Below are 19,367 nucleotides of genomic sequence, written 5' to 3' on the forward strand. Positions count from 1 at the left end.
GTAGATATGCCATTCTGAACAGGGCTGACCTATATAACCAATAGGACTGTGTGAAAATGATGGAGAGACACTTCTGAAGCCAGATCATAAGACATTGTTGCTACCTTGCTTGTCTTGGATAGTTTGCTCTGGAGGAAGCCAGCTACGCATGCAGCCCTGGGGAGAGGTGTGTGTGGTAAGGACTGAGTCCTCCAACCGACAGCCAGCATTCACTTGCCGTGTATATTACTCACCCATCTGGGAAACACATTCTCTAACTCCCTCAGATAACTGCCGCCCTGGCCAACGGTTTGACCTTTTGAGACACCCCACCTCAAAACTAAGCAGTTCCTTCCGACTCAAAACTACAAAGATCACTAAGCTGCTCCCAAGCTCCTGATCCACAGATACTGTGAGATAATAAACATTGATTGTCATGGTAAGCCTCTAAATTTGGGGTTAATTTGTTATGTTAATAGATAACTAATAAGGAATGGTCCTACTAGCCCATCTCCCTGAATGGAAATCATATCAGCATCTAATCTTCAAGTCTACAGCTCCTATAACAGGGATGGCGAACCTTTTGAGCTCGGCATGTCAGCATTTTGAAAAACCCTAACTTAACTCTGGTGCTGTGTCACATATAGAAGTTTTTTGATATTTGCAACCACAGTAAAACAAAGATTTATATTTTTGATATTTATTTTATATATTTAAATGCATTTAACAAAGAAAAATCAACCAAAAAAATGAGTTCGCGTGTCACCTCTGACACGCGTGTCATAGGTTCGCCAAGGTGACACGCGTGTCATAGGTTCGCCATCACTGTCCTATAACCTCCACTCAGGTGGCCACACCATTTTGCTTGGATTGAACTGTTTATGACTTCATCTCATCCTGAATATTCCTATCCTATCTGTGTGCTCCACAGCGATACAGAAAACTTTAGGGCATATCTAAATCTGTGTGTCATAAGCCTATTCCTGACTCTACTATCCTAACTTCAAGGAGGTGCATCTGCAGCCACCTAGCAACACAGCACTGAGAGCTCATATTTTGACAATGAAAGTTGGAAGCATCTTTTCTGAAAATGTATGGCTAAGGTGTCCACAAAGTCTGATAAACACTCAGTCTTACCATGGATAGCAAAGAACTCTCAACTTTCCTCTCCCAAGCTCCTCTTCCTTGTCTTCCATGGTTCCACAAAGGACATTGCCACCCATCCAGTGCCGGTACCAAACCTAAGCATCATTCTTGATTTCTCTCTCCTTCTCACACGACCAACAACCTTAGACTCCACCTCCAGAGCATACTATGTATTTGTTAACTACTCATCTCCATTCCCATCAGCCAGGACATTGCAAATAGCCTCCTGACTGTAACCCCTGTTGCCTCTCTCTGTAAACATTCACATACAGGTCTTGGTGTGACATATTTCATTTCTTCTGGGTAAACACTTAGAAGTGAGCTTGGTGAGTCATATGGTAAGTCCCTGTTTAATTTTATAAGAAACTGCCAAACTATTTTCGATGTTGCACTCCCACCAGCAATCCACGAGAGTTCCAGTGGTTCCACATCCTCTTCAGCACTTGGGTACTGGGTTCTGCTTTTAAAGCCATTCTAGTAGGTGTGTGGCAGTCTTTTTGTTTTGTTTTGTTTTTTTAATTGAGACAAACTTCACATATCGTGAAATGTACAGATCCTAGGTGTACAATTCAGTGAGTTTTGGTAAATGTGTATAGCCATGTAAAACATGTTTGTTATCTTAATATATTCCCTAGGAACTCCCTTCCAGTAAGTTGCTACCCTAAAGGCGGCCACTTCTGGTTGCTATAGCTATAGATAAGTCTTCCTTTTCCTTAAACCTCTAAAGCAGTGGTTCTCAACCACTTTGGGGTTCGAACGACCCTTTTACAGGGTTCGCCTAAGACCATCCGAAAACACAGATATAATTACATATTGTTTTTGTGATTAATCACTATGCTTTAATTATGTTCAATTTGTAACAATGAAAATACATCCTGCATATTAGATATTTACATTACGATTCATAATGGCAGCAAAATTATAGTTATGAAGTAGCAACGAAAATAATTTTATGGTTGGGGGTCACCACAACATGAGGAACTGTATTAAAAGGTCACAGCATTAGGAAGGTTGAGAACCACTGCTCTAAAGGAATAGCATAGTATATACTATTCTGTGTCTGGCTGGTAGCCCTGGCCCTGGCCCTGGCCCTGGCCCTGGCCCTAGCCCTAGCCCTAGCCCTAGCCCTAGCCCTAGCCCTCGCCCTAGCCAAGAAGAGACAACAGTTCTGAAACTTAAGACAAAAATGGCTGATAAAGAAAATGTCCATAGACCTACATGGAGCAAAAATAATGTAACAATGGGAAAAAATTGTATTCCATTAAAACCTTCTAATGCACAGAGCAGGGTAACGATTATTTAAGAACCAGCTCTGGGCAGTTGACCTCCCCAATCAGTTTTAAGTGCAATAGAATAAATAAACCCTTGCTGCTGGGTAGAGAAGCCATATAGCCTCAGAGGCCAACCCCAAAACACTGCCACCTAGAGGCTGAGCCACAAACTGACTCTTAGGTGAACACAAATTAAGGCAGTCTGGATCACAAATACAGCCTGCTTTAAAATCAGGACTGTGATTTACAACACGGAAGAACAGTGTATCGCAGGGAAATTCAACACTCCCCTGAATACCTGGCAGGACTAAGGCGAGCCAGGCTGAAGAGTAGAAGAACCGAAAGACCTTCACTACTGCAATTTTTTTTTTCTTTTTTCGCCTTTTTACTAAGAAACCAATTTTTTTTTCTTTTTCTTCTTTTTCCATCACCTGATTTTACCCTTTTAATTACTACATTTTTATTTTTAACCAGTATTATTACTGCTACCATTTTATCATTTTTTAAAGCACCATTTTATTTTCTCTTTTTTTTATTTTGGGAGTAGTGTTCTCCATTCTATTTTCATCGTTCCTTTAGCATCAATTTTCCCTACCTCAATTCTACCTCTATGCTAAAACCCTCTTCCTCACTTTTCCCCATTTGGTGTCCTGTTTCTCTTACCCTATTCCTGCTTTAGATTTTCCCTATTCCGTCTTTTTTCCCCCTGTCTAATTTCACCCTACTTATATATTCTATTTCCAATCCACTGCTCTAAATCCTTATACACCTATCCCTTATCCTTCCTCACTATCCAAACATTTTTTCTCTTATCTTTCTATTGTTTTCTTGCTGTTTGCTTGATTGTTGAATATATTATTTTTTTTGTTTGTTTGTCTGTTTTTTGGGGTTTTTTTTCTTGTTTTTTTTTTTTTTTCTTTTTTAGGACTGGTTGTGAGGTTGTTTTGCTTTTTCTTTTTATTTTTTTCTGCTGGTTTTTTCCCTCCCTCCCCTCCCCCACTCCCCAGCTATTTTTGTGCTTCTGTTTTCCCTTGCCTCTCTTGATATCATTGGTTGTTTGTAGTTTGCATTCATCTCCAGGGATCTATTGCTGGAATTTGTTGAGATTAGTGGCAGTTCTGTCAGAGTTTTCTCCTCATACAAATAGTCTCTTCCCCTCTTCTACTTCATTCTCTCTTTTTGCTCTTTTTTTCCCCCTCTTTTTTTCCCAATTTCATTTCTGCACTTCTTTTTTGTTTTTTTTTCTTATTTTTCTTTTCTTTTCCTTTTTCTCTTTTATCTTTTTCTCTTCTTTCCTCCTTAACCCCTAATTCTCTTAATTCGGGTGGTCACCTTTATTTGGGTTATTAATATCGTGAATATATTTGTGTTCAGTGCCTGGTACGTTGTGCTTTGTTGTGTTGTATTTTGTGCCTTTAAATCAACGCAGCAGATCCAAGCAACAGCAGCCTCCTGATCACCACACCCTCTGGCTGAGGAACAGCAGCTGTACATGAAGCCTCCCCCCACCAGCCAGAAGAGCCACCACAGCTGTGAACAGCACCCACCAGAGGAGCTGCTGCCAACTGAGGAGCAGCTGCTACCACAACCGCCCAAGGAGCAACCACAGTCCAAGGAGCCACTGCCACCCAGGGAGCAGCCACTGAACTACTCAACATCTAGATATGTCAGTGAGATCAAACATGGGTAGGCAAAGAAACCCCCAAAGGAAAGAAAAGGAGGACTCGCCAGAAAAGCAGCTAAGTGAGACAGAGGCATGCAACATGACAGAAAAAGAATTCAGAATAAGGGTCCTAGCGTGCATAAACTGGATGGAGGAAAAAATCAACTACTTATGCAAGAAGCAAGAAGAAACAGATGAAAAAATCAATAACTTATGCAAGACCCAAGAAGAAATGAAGAGCAATATAGCTGCAATAAAAAACACCATTGAAAGCATCAACAGTAGACTAGGAGAAGCGTAAGGACCAAATTAGTGAATTAGAAGACAAAGAAGCAAAACACACCCAAACTGTACTGCAATTGGAGAAAAAAATTAAAAGACAGGAGGAGAGCCTAAGAGAGCTTTGGGACAACATGAAACGAAACAACATACAAATAATAGGGGTGCCAGAACAACAGAAAGAGGAACAAGGGTTAGAAAACCTACTCGAAGAAATAATATCAGAAAACTTCCCTGAGGTGGGGAAGAAAAAAGTCACACAAGCACAGAGAGTCCCAAACAAGGTGAACCCGAAAAGACCCACACCAAGACACATCATAATTACCATGGCAAATGTTCAGGACAAAGAGAGAATCTTACAGGCTGCAAGAGAGAGACGGAAAGTTACATACAAGGGATCTCCCATTAGATTAACAAAAGATTTCTCAACAGAAACACATCAGGCCAGAAAAGAATGGATGGAAATTTACAAAGTGATGCAAAGCAAAGGACTGAATCCAAGAATACTCTATCCAGCAAGGTCTTCATTCAAAATTGAAGGGGAAATAAGAAGCTTCATAGACAAAAAAAGGCTAAGGGAGTTTATCACCACCAAGCCAGCAATGCAAGAAATGCTAAAGGGACTGGTGTAAAAAGAAATAAAAAGCACAGAAAGAAAACAGCCACACAAAAAAAAGAAATGGCTACAAACAAGTACCTTTCAATAATAACTTTAAACGTAAACGGACTAAATGCTCCCACCAAAAGACATCGAGTGGCTGAATGGATAAAAAAACATGACCCATACATCTGCTGTCTACAAGAGACCCACCTCATTAGAAGGGACTCACACAGACTGAAAGTGAAGGGATGGAAAAATATCTTTCAGGCAAATGGAAAGGAAAAGAAAGCTGGGGTAGCAATACTTATATCGGACAAAATAGACCTCAAAGTGAAGGCCATAACAAGAGATAAGGAAGGCCACTTCATAATACTGAAGGGATCAATACAACAAGAAGATATAACCCTGGTAAACATATATGCACCCAATGCAGGAGCACCCAAATACATAAAAAAAACTCCTGGAAGATATCAAAGGAGAGATCGACAACAATACAATCATAGTAGGGGACTTTAATACACCACTGACATCACTGGATAAGTCCTCTAGACAAACAATCAGCAAAGAAACAGCAATCCTAAATGACTCACTAGATCAGATGGACTTAATAGACATCTTCAAAACACTTCACCCCAAAGCCGCGGAATATACATTCTACTCAAGTGCTCATGGGACAGATTCAAAAATAGACCACATACTGGGTCACAAGCAAAGTCTTCCCAAATTCAAGAAGATTTAAATCATAAAAAGCATTTTCTCAGACCAAGATGGCATAATATTAGAAATAAACTACAATAAAAACAACCCAAAATACTCAAACACTTGGAAGCTGAATAGCATGTTATTAAATATTGATTGGGTTACCAATGAGATCAAAGAAGAAATTAAAAATATCCTGGACACTAATGACAATGAAAACACAACAATCCAAAACCTATGGGACACAATGAAAGCAGTCCTGAGAGGGAAGTTTATAGCTCTACAGGCCTATCTCAAAAAACAAGAAAAAATGGTAGTAAATCATCTAACTCTACAACTCAAAGAATTAGAAAACCCCAGAGTGAGCAGAAGGAAGGAGATAATAAAGATTAGAGCAGAAATAAATGACATAGAGACCAAAAAAACAATACAGAAAATCAATGAAACCAAGAGCTGGTTCTTTGAAAGGATAAACAAGATTGACAAACCTCTAGCCAGGCTCACCAAGAAGCAGAGAGAGAGGACCCAAATAAACAAAATCAGAAACGATAGAGGTGAAATAACAACAGACCCCACAGAAATACAAATGATTGTTAAAAAATACTATGGACAGCTCTACTCCAACAAACTAGACAACCTGGAGGAAATGGACAAATTCCTAGAAAAATACAACATTCCAAAACTCAATCAGGAAGAATCTAAAAATCTCAATAGGCCAATAACTATGGAAGAAATTGAAGCAGTCATCAAAAAGCTTCCAGCAAACAAAAGCCCAGGACCAGACGGCTTCACAGGGGAGTTTTACCAACCATTCAAGGAAGAACTAAAACCTACCCTCCTCAGACTACTACAAAAAATTCAAGAGGAAGGAACACTTCCAAGCTCATTCTATGAAGCCAGCATCACCCTAATACCAAAACCAGATAAAGACAACATAATGAAAGAGAATTACAGGCCAATATCCCTCATGAACATAGATGCCAAAATCCTCAACAAAATCTTAGCAAATCGGATCCAGCAGTACATCAGAAAGATCATACAACATGACCAAGTAGGATTTATTCCAGGGATGCAAGGATGGTACAATATCCGCAAATCAATAAACGTGATACATCACATAAACAAATTGAAAGAAAAAAACCACATGGTCATATCAATTGATGCAGAAAAAGCGTTTGACAAAATTCAACACCCATTTTTGATAAAAACTCTCAGCAAGGTGGGAATAGAAGGATCATACCTCAACATAATAAAAGCCATATATGACAAACCCACAGCCAACATCATACTCAATGGACATAAACTAACACCATTTCCCCTAAGAACAGGAACAAGACAGGGATGCCCACTCTCACCACTCCTGTTCAACATAGTACTGGAAGTATTAGCCATTGCAATTAGGCAAGAAGAAATAAAAGGCATCCAAATTGGAAAAGAGGAAGTAAAACTGTCCTTATTTGCAGACGACATGATATTATACATACAAAACCCTAGAGACTCCATCAAAAAGCTACTAGACTTAATACATGAATTTGGCAATGTAGCAGGATACAAAATTAACCCCAAGAAATCTGAGGCATTTCTGTACACCAATAGTGAACTTTCAGAAAGAGAGATTATAAAAACAATCCCATTTACCATCACACCAAAAAAATTAAGATACCTAGGAATAAACTTAACTAAAGAGGTGAAAGACCTCTACTCAGAAAACTACAGGAAGTTGAAAAAAGAGGTAGAGGAAGACATAAACAGATGGAAGAACATACCGTGTTCATGGATTGGTAGAATCAACATCATTAAAATGTCCATACTACCCAAAGCAATATATAAATTCAACGTACTTCCCATTAAAATACCAACGGCATACTTCACAGATCTAGAACGAACTCTCCAAAAATTCATCTGGAATAAAAAAAGACCCCGAATAGCTGCAGCAAGCCTGAGAAAGAAGAAAGTAGGTGGGATCTCAATACCAGATATCAAGATGTATTACAAAGCCACTGTTCTCAAAACTGCCTGGTACTGGCACAAGAACAGGCATATAGATCAATGGAATAGAATAGAGAACCCAGAAATCGGCCCGAACCAATATGCTCAATTAATATTTGACAAAGGAGGAAAGAACATTCAATGGAGCCAAGATAGTCTCTTTAATAAGTGGTGTTGGGAAAATTGGACAGACATATGCAAGAAAATGAAACTAGACCACCAACTTACACCATACACAAAAGTAAACTCAAAATGGATAAAGGACTTAAATGTACGACAGGAAACCATAAAAATTCTAGAAGAATCCAAAGGCAACAAAATGCCAGACATAATGCCAAAGCAATTTCTTCACTGATACAGCTCCTAGGACACTTGAAACTAAAGAGAAAATGAACAAATGGGACTACATCAAAATAAAAAGCTTCTGCACAGCAAAAGAAACCATCAACAAAACAATGAGAAAACCCACTGCGTGGGAAAACATATTTGCCAGTGTCATATCTGATAAGGGCCTAATCTCCAAAATTTATAGGGAACTCATACAACTTAACAAAAGGAAGATAAACAATCCAATCAAAAAATGGGCAAAGGACCTAAATAGACACCTTTCAAAAGAGGACATTCAGAAAGCCAAGAGACATATGAAAACAAGCTCAAAGTCACTAATCATCCGAGAGATGCAAATCAAAACAACAATGAGGTACCATCTCACACCTGTCAGAATGGCTATCATCAACAAATCAACAAACGACAAGTGCTGGAGAGGATGTGGAGAAAAAGGAACTGCACTGCTGGTGGGAATGCAGACTGGTGCAGCCACTCTGGAAGACAGTATGGAGTTTCCTCAAAAAACTAAAAATGAAACTCCCATTTGACCCTGTGATCCCACTTCTAGGAATATATCCCAAGAAACCAGAAACACCAATCAGAAAGGATCTATGCACCCCTATGTTCATAGCAGCACAATTCACCATAGCTAAGATCTGGAAACAGCCTAAGTGCCCATCAGTAGATGAATGGATTAGAAAACTGTGGTACATCTACACGATGGAATACTATGCTGCTGTAAAAAAGAAGGAACTCTTACAATTTGCAACAGCATGGATGGAACTGGAGAGCATTATGCTAAGTGAAATAAGCCAGTCAATGAAGGAAAAATACCACATGATCTCACACATTCATGGATAATAGAGACCATTATAAACCTTTGAACAATAATAGATACAGAGGCAGAACTGCCTCAAATAGATTGTCAAACTGCAGCGGGAAGGCCGGGGAGGGTTGGGGGGCAGGAGGGAGGGGGGTAAGAGATCAACTGAAGGACTTGTATGCATGCATATAAGCATAACCAATGGACATAAGACACTGGGGGGTAGGGGAGGCCAGGGGATTGTCAAAGGCGGGGAAAAAAAGGGACACATATGTAATACCCATTTGTAATATCTTAAGCAATAAAAAAATTAAAAAAAAACAAAAAAAAAACCTTCTAATGAATTAACCAATTCAACTATAGCCACTGATACATATAACTTGAAGATAATAATCAAACTCTGCAGTTGTTACCAATTACAAATGATCACCAAGGTCAACGTATGACATTAAGTCAAGCATTTCACATTAAAAACAATAATAAAAAGAAACAAGTGACTACAGAAAAACCAAAGCAAGATGCTAACGTGCTCGAGAAACCTGTGCTTGGATCTTATCGTGGCCAAATTGTTCAATCTAAGGGTAATTCATTTAGAAAACCTGTACAAGTCAAAGCATTCTGCAATAACAAAGAAACTTTCAACTCCTATCTCTAAGGCCACAAAACCTCAGCCTAGAAACACCAGTAGTGTAACAGCAAAAAGTCACAGAGCCTCAAATATGATGACTACGACTAAATTTGTGAGGGCTACATCTCAGAAGGAACAACTTTTACGTCCTCCTATTAGAAGTCACCACAGTAATACTCATAATACCCAGGACTCCCTGAAACAAGGCATTGCCAATGTTACAGTTCGGAAAGGGTCTCATGAGAAAGAATTACTACAATTAAATACAGTTTTATCTAGTGTCAGAACCATTTCTTCTCAGGAAGTAAAAGGAAATAAGACAGTATCAAGAGGCATCACATCTGAAATGATAGCCAGGCCTGCTTCATCTTCTAATATCAAACAGATAGAAAAGTCAAAAACCATTGACCAGTGCAGGCATACTATAGCAAAAGCAACTATTAACAACAGAAGGGCTCAGCCCAAAGAAACTGTAGAATAAAGAATAGCTCATCTTGTTAGAGAAAAACCGGAGAAGAACGAAGCAACGCGCTGAGAGTTTAGAGTTACACTTTATTCACCACGGTGGGCTTAGGGAAATGAACCCAAATTCTAAGCAAAGCTACAAGCAGAACTTCCCTTTTTATGGAAGAGCCAGCCCTTTGTGTGCTTAGTGGTTATCTTGCTGGCAGCCTTGAAAACTGTACAGTTCTCAGTTCTCATGGCATTGGGCGTATCTAGTCTCTGGCCTACAAGGTCAGACAGCTAAGTTTATCTTCCTCATTATTCAAGCAGGCTAAAGCGGGCTAGAAAGCAAAGTTATTTTTTCAGAATAAGAGGCCATCTAAAGAATAGCAGAGAATTCCAAACAGTAGTTTTACAAAATAGGGGTTTGCCTTCTCAGTCTGAGTGAGGGGAGAGCTAGCAAAGGAAAAATGTTGAAAAGGCCTCCTAGCTCAGTAATGACCCAGCCTGAACCTGAAGGACAGAATGAAAAACCAGTTGGGTCATTTTGGACTACCATGGCAGAAGAAGATGAACAAAGATTATTTACTGAAAGTGTAAACAAGACATTTTCTGAATGCCTAAACCTGATTAATGAGGGATGCCCCAAAGAAGAAGTATTAAACACACTGAATGGCCTGATTAAAAATATTCCAGATGCCAAAAAACTTGTTAAGTATTGGATATGCCTTGCACGTGTCGAACCACTCACAAGCTCTATTGAAAATATGATCTCAATCTTTGAGAAGGCCATTCTGGTAGGAGCTCAGCCTATTGAAGAAATGCGACATGCAATTCCAGATATTCTAACAATGAAGAGTCAAGAAAAAGTTAAATTTGGAGAAAATCTTGAGGAGGCTTGTGCAACCAAGGAAAAAATCCAAGAAGTCATCATTGAAGATATTGGTGTTAGTTGAGAGTCAGGAAAACCTGAAATGGAAAATAAACATGTGGTATTTCAAGATTGTAAAAAAGAGCAAGTACACAAAACAAAAGATCAAAGCAATGATGTTAAAACCCCCAACACAGAAACTAGGGAGGGTTGCTTAATTAAATATAATGTGTCTACTACACCATACTTGCAAAGTGTAAAAAAGAAAATGCAATTTGATGAAATAAATTCTACATTTAAAGAGCTCAAACCATTGCAACAAAAAAATAAAGATACCTAAGAATAAACTTAACTAAGGAGGTAAAAGACCTGTACTTGGAAAACTATAGGACATTGAAAAAATATATAGAAAAAAAAAAATAAAGAGCTCAAGTTTCTAATACCAGTTAGATGTTCTCAGCGACTTCAAGACAAGATGTCTAAATTGCCCGATATGTTCAAAGACCATTATCCTTGTGTGTCTTCATTGGAACAGTTAACAGAGTTGGGGGATGAAACTGATGCTTTTATATGCCGCCCTAATGCAGCACTGTGCCAGATGGATTTGGAGACTGAAACAATAGTGTTGCGGCCAAAAGTAAACTGAGTGGTGGTGTGTGTGTGTGTGTGTGGGGGGGGGGGGGTGAAAGAATTAAGGAAAGACAGACAAGAGAATGAAAGCTGGGTCTCGGTGGGATGCTGCTCCCTGATGAGGAGACAGTGCCAGCACCCACAAGCCGTGTCTTTATTTTATAGCAGATGCCACGAGGCAAAGTAGGGGCACGATCACGTTGTTTACAGCATTCTTGTGAGTTTCAACCCTACTCAACTACATGCACCTGAACTCTAGCACAAGGCACGTGGGGTTGCGTGTTTGGACCATAGGTTCAAGCTTACAACCACAGCCGTTGGCTATAATTGTGCTGGGAGGGCCCTGCCTTCCAGCTGGGCCTTGCACGTGGCAATGAGAGGCCCCTGTCCTTTCATTAGTCCGAGGCTTGGACCTGGCCAAAACACTGTAGCTGCGCCCCCACACAACAGAAGAGAAATAAAGCTATGATAAGAAATGAGGATTTTATTATTCCTGGGGTATTTGTTTGTTGTGGCTTCATATGTCTTAGTTCAGGAGCTGGCTAAGTTACCTAAGTATTCATGGCAGTAAACTCTTTTATAATATTCACATAATAGATGTTGCCTTCTGCTTGTCAGAAAGCTAGATCCTATATTATCTCAACAGATTAAGATTTTCTCTAAGGTAGCTAAATTTTGTCAACTAGTTTACTATGTTCTTTTAGTATAATTAATGTCATTCTATTTTCAGTGGTATTTCTAAAATAACTAATACTTAAACTTGTTTTGCAATATAAAAATTTAACTGTTAAATAATGTCCCCTGAAACATGATAGTTATATACAGTAAACAGTTCTCTCCCTCCCTCACACATAAATATCATAATAAAATTATGTCTTTGAGCTGATATTTAAATAGCATTTATCCTCTACCAGGTCCATGTTTTCAAATCAATAATTGGCCATTGTAAGAGCTTAGATGATTTTAAAACTGTAATATGAATGTGGTTGAAAATCACATGCTTGGGCCATGTATGTTCATATATTCCATTTGTATAACAGTACCTTGCACTGTCTTCTCATGTTCTAGAGATCAGGATTTTTATTCTTTTTTAAACTGCCTAATATGTAAACAATAAATTAACATATCTACATTAAAAAAAAAATCCTAGCCCTAGCACTAACCCTAAGCCCTAAACCCTAAGCCCTAAGCCCTAAGCCCTAGCCCTAAGCCCTAGCCCTAGCCCTAGCCCTGTGATCGGCAAACTGCGGCTCTCGAGCCACATGCGGCTCTGTGGCCCCTTGAGTGTGGCTTTTCCACAAAATACCACGTGCGGGCGCACACGTACAGTGGGATTGTAACTTCGTGGCCCATGCGCAGAAGTTGGTATTTTGTGGAAGAGCCACACTTAAGGGACAAAAGAGCCACATGTGGTTCGAGAACGGCAGTTTGCCGACCACTGCTAGCCCGAGCCCAAGCCCGAGCCCTAAGTAGAAATAACTAAGTTTCTTAGCATTTGCTGGCTGCTTTTGCTTTAGGTCAGTGGTCAGCAAACTGCGGCTCACGAGCCCATGCGGCTCTTTGGCCCCTTAAGTGTGGCTCTTCCATAAAATACAGACTTCTGCGCATGGGCCACGAAGTATCAATCGCACTGTATGTGTGCGCCCACACGTGGTATTTTGTGGAAGAGCCACACTCAAGGGGCCAAAGAGCCGCATGTGGCTCATGAGCTGCAGTTTGCCAACCATGGTTTTGGGGCATAAGGTAGTTCATTTCACAGTTTTCCTACTTCAAAGCTTGCTTTCAAACATGTTTTACACATGTTTCTGAGGAAAATACATATTTTCACTCAGTGAACCAGTATACACAAATATATACGTATCTGAAACAAAATTTTACAAAAGAGTATTGACTGCCACAACACATGACTCATGCTAACATTTCCAGTCTATTTCTTTTGTTTTCCATGCCAGTAAAAACCCACTAAATTTATTTCACAATCTAACAAGTCAGGACCCACAGTTGAAAATCTCTGTTCTAGGGTAGATGTAAAATTCTACAAATCCATGAGAACCACCCCTCAAAAGAAATGTTAGGTTACTCTTACCTTAAACTTTCGAAGACAGAGTGAGGAGAGAAAACTGTACTTATTCGGTAGGCGGCCTGGGTTCCAACAACCCGCACAGCGCCAGGAAATGTACCTAGTCTGAGCTACGTGTATAACTTCCACCTGTGCCTGCCCTGTCCTTGGTGGAAACAGAAAAGCTGTGGCCAATTTCATGATCCAGATCAGCTCTGACCAATGGAACTTCTAGTGAGAATGGAAGTGTTTGTACCTGTGCTGTTCAAGACAATCACCATCAGCCTCCTGGGATTACAGTGGGGCCTTGACTTACGAGTGTCCCGCTAACGAGTTTTTTGAGATACCAGCTGTCTCTCAGTCGATTTTTTGCATTGAGTTGATAGAGTAATTTGAGTTAACGAGCTCCTTAACGAGCTCGGTCTCAGAACGAATTAAACTGGTAAGTCAAGGCTCCACTGTACTGGTCATTTAAAACAGTGGCTCTCAACCTTGGCTGCACATTAGAATCACCTGGGAATCTTGTTAAAATCCTGATTTCTGGGCCTCATTCTGCTTCCTGGCCGTACCTATGGCCCCTTGTCCACATTATCTGGGGAAAGAACAAGGGGAGCTGAGTACCTTTTAGATCTACATCCCTCTCCTGTCATTCCTTCGTGGGTCCCTGTCCTGGGGGGCCTAAGTCTTGTGTGGACGATAAGTGTGTCCCTGAAGACATGACATATGTGCTGAGACCAGAGGAAAGAATCTGAGTTCCTCAGAAGAGGAAGGCGAGGCAGGCGAAGACCTTCCAGGCAGAGGGGACTGCTTGGGAGAGGAGCGGTGAGGGCTCTGAGAGTAGGTTGTGTGGGGAGAATGCACGATAGGGATGGGGAGTGGGGTGACTGGGAGGAACAGGCCAGGAGCAGCTGTCCTCAAGCAAAGCACATATTTTGTATTTTCCCCGACAACTTCCCAGGACCAAGTGAGATCCAAGGCCCTTTCTAGAGGCCCCTCCAATGCATTCACTGAGGCCCTCAGGGGCCACATCTCGCCGCATGTCTTCATGGAAGTCCCAGGGGGTGTAAATGGCTCCCTCATGCTTCCTCATCCAATGCTGTGCTACTATCCTCTCACAGGTTGGAAAATTAAAGCTTGACTTCTCTGAACCTTCATCTCCTCACCTCTGAACGGAGGAAACAACGCTCACCTCTTCGAGTGCCCAAGAGCGTTTATGTACATTGTCTGGTGGCAGCAGGAACTCACCCATGGTCATTTCTTTGTGGCCTGGGTTGAGGACTAGGAAGTGGTAAGAAATCAAACCCAGGTGTCCTGCCCAGTAGCTCACACATGTTCAGGGGCATCACTCGACTGCCAGGCCACCCAGCAGACAAAGGACACCTCGTAAGCCCAGCTGAGCTGCCACCATGTTTACAATGTGAAGTTGGGAGGTATATGTCCCTCACCCTTCAACAGCCACCTGCTTCAACAAACTCTGGCCCTTCCCAACCCCCACACTCCGCCTACAGGAGCAGAGAGGGGAATCCGCCCAACTGGCAAGTCCAGGGAAAAAGATTGCCCCAAGGAGGCCTCAGCCATGAAATAAATTGGGAGGGGAAACTAATGACAAGTGACACTAAAAAAAAATAAATAAAAATGGTTTTTTAAAGATGTTTTTACTTGTCTTAAAAAATAAATTACAAAGGCAAATCAGATAAGCAAAGAATGCATTGTCTGCGAGGGAGAAAAGTGGGACGTTGAGTTAGAAAAGGGAAGGGGCTGATCAAACACCACTTTGAAAATAGAGATGCTTCTAAATCAATGGGCCCTAATTATGTGTTTCCTGAGATACTTGTAGCCAAACATACTCCTTTCACTGAGAATCAACTTACGACTGGAACCTTAAAACCTAACTTATTGTTTCCTCTGCAAAAACCTGACTTATTGTTTCCTCTGCAAAAACTTCGTGCCCGGTTCCAGGGTCTATTGGCCGCATTCTGCCTCCCAGGAAGAGGAGGTGAAATGCATGGGCCCAAGTTGTGCCCCGCTTCCCTGCCCACCTCGACATAGAGTTTGAAAAAGCAAGTTGCCCAAGATACATTGCAGGTAAGCCTCAGTGCAGGTAATGACTCAGGCTCTGAACTGTGTTTTTCTTCAATGTATGTCTGATCCATCCTACACACAGCATTCACAGGTATTTGTTCATGAAGGCGATCACACTATGTCCCTGCTTCCGTGACTTCCCAGGCCACCCAAGAGGAAACCCACACTTTACCAGGTGCTGCGAGGCCCTGCCCGGTCTGTCTCCGAGCCACCTCACCTCACTCATGTTGTGCCACTCTTCACTGTGACTAGGCCGCAGCTGTATTTGCTTTCTGACAGTCTGTAAGTGACATTCTCTTCTGTGGCACCAGCTCACTGTCTATGCAGAGGTTACTCCCTCTGCCTGGGATCTCTTCCCTTGAGTCTGCCTAGTGGTGCACAGGCCAAATCTCAGCATCACTGTCTCTTTTTAAAGAGTCCTTCCCTATGTCCCGATCCAAATTAGGTCCAGCACTACTATACACACACAATAGTTCAGTCTTCTATTGACACATTAAAATGTATGGAGTGCCCAGCCGGCGTGGCTCAGTGATTGAGGGTCGACCTGTGAACCAGGAGGTCACAGCTCAATTCCTGGTCAGGGCACATGCTCAGTCCCCAGTGTGGGTTGTGCAGGAGGCAGCCGATCAGTGATTCTCTCTCATCATTGATGTTTCTATCCCTCTCTCCCTCTCCCTTCCTCTCTGAAATTAATAAAAATACATATTTTTAAAAAATGTGTGGAAATGTTTAATGTCTATTAGATGGGGGCATTGACCACATCTATTTTATGTGCATTGTATATCAAGAATGTAGCATCGCTCCCGGCTCAGCACAGTGAGTGACAAGTGTTTGGAGAATCAATGAATAACTGGCCTGAAGAGAGCTACCAGATTATTTACTGCAACAGCCGGAGCTGAAAGAGTAAAGGTAACTTCTGATCAAAATCGCCTCACAATGAGATAGCAGATTATTAAAGGTACCTAAGACCAATTGAATTAGAGGAAAATGGTAGGTTAGCAGAGTATCTTCTCCTTCTGGCCAAGGAACTGAGTTAAAGGGCCACTGGCTTGAAAAGCGAGGAAGAACTTTGAGGAAAAATAAGGTTAACTTTTCAAAACAAGGGAGCCTCCAATCAGAAGTCTCCTGGGAAAGCTGGCCACTCAGATACCTAGTCATACAGTCACGTGTGGAAACGCAGAATTTAAAGTGGACACTTGAAAGGGAAGCAGCTGGCCCCTGCAGCCCCTTGCTCACATGGTGGAGTGTTTTCCAGTGTTATCTCGAGAAGCGCAGCTGTTTCCATAGCTCAAGGCATCTTCCAGTCTTTCCTTTGGTTTTCTACTGATTATCAGATATTCTCCTAAAGGCATTGCATGTCAAGCCATGGCCATTTATGAAAGCCAGGACACTTCCAGGGAAGAGTAGACAGAGAAACCCATGACTCACGTCTGTCTCCCTCCGCTGAACCAGCACTGGGAGCGTCTTCAAGGCAGAAACTGGATGCTGCGTGTCCTGTTTCCCTGGAGCCCAGAGCAGTGCTGAGCACAGAGCTAATGAGCAGCCAAGGTATTGAATGTACACGTGAGCAATGGGTGGAGGAGAGTGTGTAACCTCGCCAAGCCTCGGTTTCCTTATTGCCAAGTGGTTCGTGGAGTTTTCTTCTCACTAAAATGAAGTTGTCCCTCCAGGCACTCATTTAAGAAGATGCTGTGCTTTTAACCAGACACACCTGTGCTCAGAACCTATGGGGACATTCCTTACAATCACCAGAGCCCGGCTCTCTCTCTTTTTTTCTTTTTAATCCTCACCTGAGGATATTTTTCCATTGATTTTTGGCTCAGTGGATAGAGCGTCGGCCTGCGGACTGAAGGGTCCCAGGTTCGATTCCAGTCAAGGGCATGCACTCTAGGAGAGTCTTTCTAATTCCCTTTTCCTGTCTGTGCGGGGTACCCTCCCCTGGGGCCCAGTGCTATCCTGCGCTTATCTCTGTCATGGTTCTAGTCATATTGGATGGAAATAACCACTCTGATCCTCTTTTCTAATTAGAGTGTGGACCCCTCAAGGACAGGAAGGTCTCTTACTCATTTTTTTAAAATATATTTTTTATTGATTTCAGAGAGGAAGAGAGAGATAGAAACATCAGTGATAAGAATTATTGATTGGCCGCCGCCTGCATGCCCTCTACTGGGGATCGAGCCTGCAACCCAGGCATGTGGGTTTCACTCCTCTATCTACTCTTAAGCACCTTTAATATTTTAAATATATTTTTTTCTTATTCAACTATAAGAGAAGTTGGCCCTGGCTGGTGTGGCTCAGTTGGTTGGGAATCATCCCTTGCACCTAAAGGTTGATGGTTCAATTCCCTGTCAGGGCACATGCCCCTGTTGCGGGTTCAATCCCTGGTTGGGGGTATGCAGGAGGCAGTTGATCAATGTTTCACTCCCACATCAATGTCTCTCTCTCTCTCTCTCTTTCTCCCTTTCGTGCTAAAAATCAATAAAATATCGTGTGTGTGTTTTTTTAAATAAGAGAAGTTGCAAAAACTTTAGATCAAGCATCCCTAACATGAGAGCATCCCTAACATGAGTTTCAGGGAGTGCTAGTTCTGCAAGTTGCCTTGGGATAAAAGTTTACAGTTCAACTTTGGGAAGCCCGAATTTCTTTATCCCCTCTTGAAGAGCCATGATCACCATTAGCATATTAAAGCTCTTAAATTCCTGTAACAAAGAAAACATGTTTAACTACAGTTAAATGAAGATTTTCCAAATTTATTTTATCATATATTTTAGTTTTTCTCTCAAAGGTGACCTAAGATAAGGACTTGAATACAGTTAGTTTGTTGAGAGACAATTCAGAAAACAAAAGTGAGGGGATGGGAAAAGTGAGGCAAGTTAGGAAAGAAAGACAATCAAGAGGTATTAATGAACTCATTACCGCTACAAACAATCGGGATTTAGTTTTGCTAAGAACTCTCTAAAGACTCATGTAGAACGCACCACAGAGTTGTCCAGCTTGAGGATAGGAAAGATTCTGCATTCATCCACTGATTCACATCCCTTATTGTTTGGGAGTTGCTCTAAGGCAGTGGTCGGCAAACTGCGGCTCGTGAGCCACATGTGGCTCTTTGGCCCCTTGAGTGTGGCTCTTCCACAAAATACCGCCTGCGAGCAAGCACGTACAGTGCGATTGAAACTTCGTGGCCCATGCGCAGAAGTCAGTTTTCGGCCTGGGCGAGTCTATTTTGAAGCGGTGTTAGAAGAAGTGGTGGGTGTCGGCCGGTCGGTAGGGCAACAGGAGACGCAGCGCAGGTGGGCCTTGGGATATGCAGCGCCGGTGGAGGTACATTGTTCTGAGGTACGTTTGTTGAGGTCGACCCCTTCCAATTCTCCCATCCACACTCATCTATCTGAAACAAGTATACGAGACGAGTGTGGATGAGAGTTGGAAGAGGTCTACCTCAGCGAACGTACCTCAATCAGATTGAGGACATTTTTAACAAAGGCCAGCTTAGGAGTACCCTAATGAAGTTAATAACAATGTACCTACCTATATAGTTTAAGTTTAAAAAATTTGGCTCTCAAAAGCAATTTCAATCGTTGTACTGTTGATATTTGGCTCTGTTGACTAATGAGTTTGCCGACCACTGAGCCAAATATCAACAGTACTTCTTCAAAATAGACTCGCCCAGGCCGGAAACCGACTTCTGCACATGGGCCACGAAGTTTCAATCGCACTGTATGCGAGCCCGCACGTGGTATTTCGTGGAAGAGCCACACTCAAGGGGTCAAAGAGCCGCATGTGGCTCGAGAGCCGCAGTTTGCCGACCACAGACCTAGGCTGACACCAAGCGGGCAGTGAGGTGCCCTCCCCCATCCCTTCCCAGAGAGGCACTGC

General features: G+C 41.8%; 1 pseudogene; it reads left to right on the top strand.

The window, feature by feature from the left end:
* The first annotated feature begins 1,173 nt into the window (after positions 1-1,173).
* LOC139001569 (cytoskeleton-associated protein 2-like) lies at positions 1,174-11,366 on the top strand (annotated as a pseudogene).
* Positions 11,367-19,367: the final 8,001 nt, after the last annotated feature.

Source organism: Myotis yumanensis, unplaced genomic scaffold, assembly GCF_028538775.1.
Source record: "Myotis yumanensis isolate MYYU_CA2020_CCGP unplaced genomic scaffold, mMyoYum1.0.hap1 SCAF_2, whole genome shotgun sequence".
NCBI lineage: Eukaryota > Metazoa > Chordata > Mammalia > Chiroptera > Vespertilionidae > Myotis > Myotis yumanensis.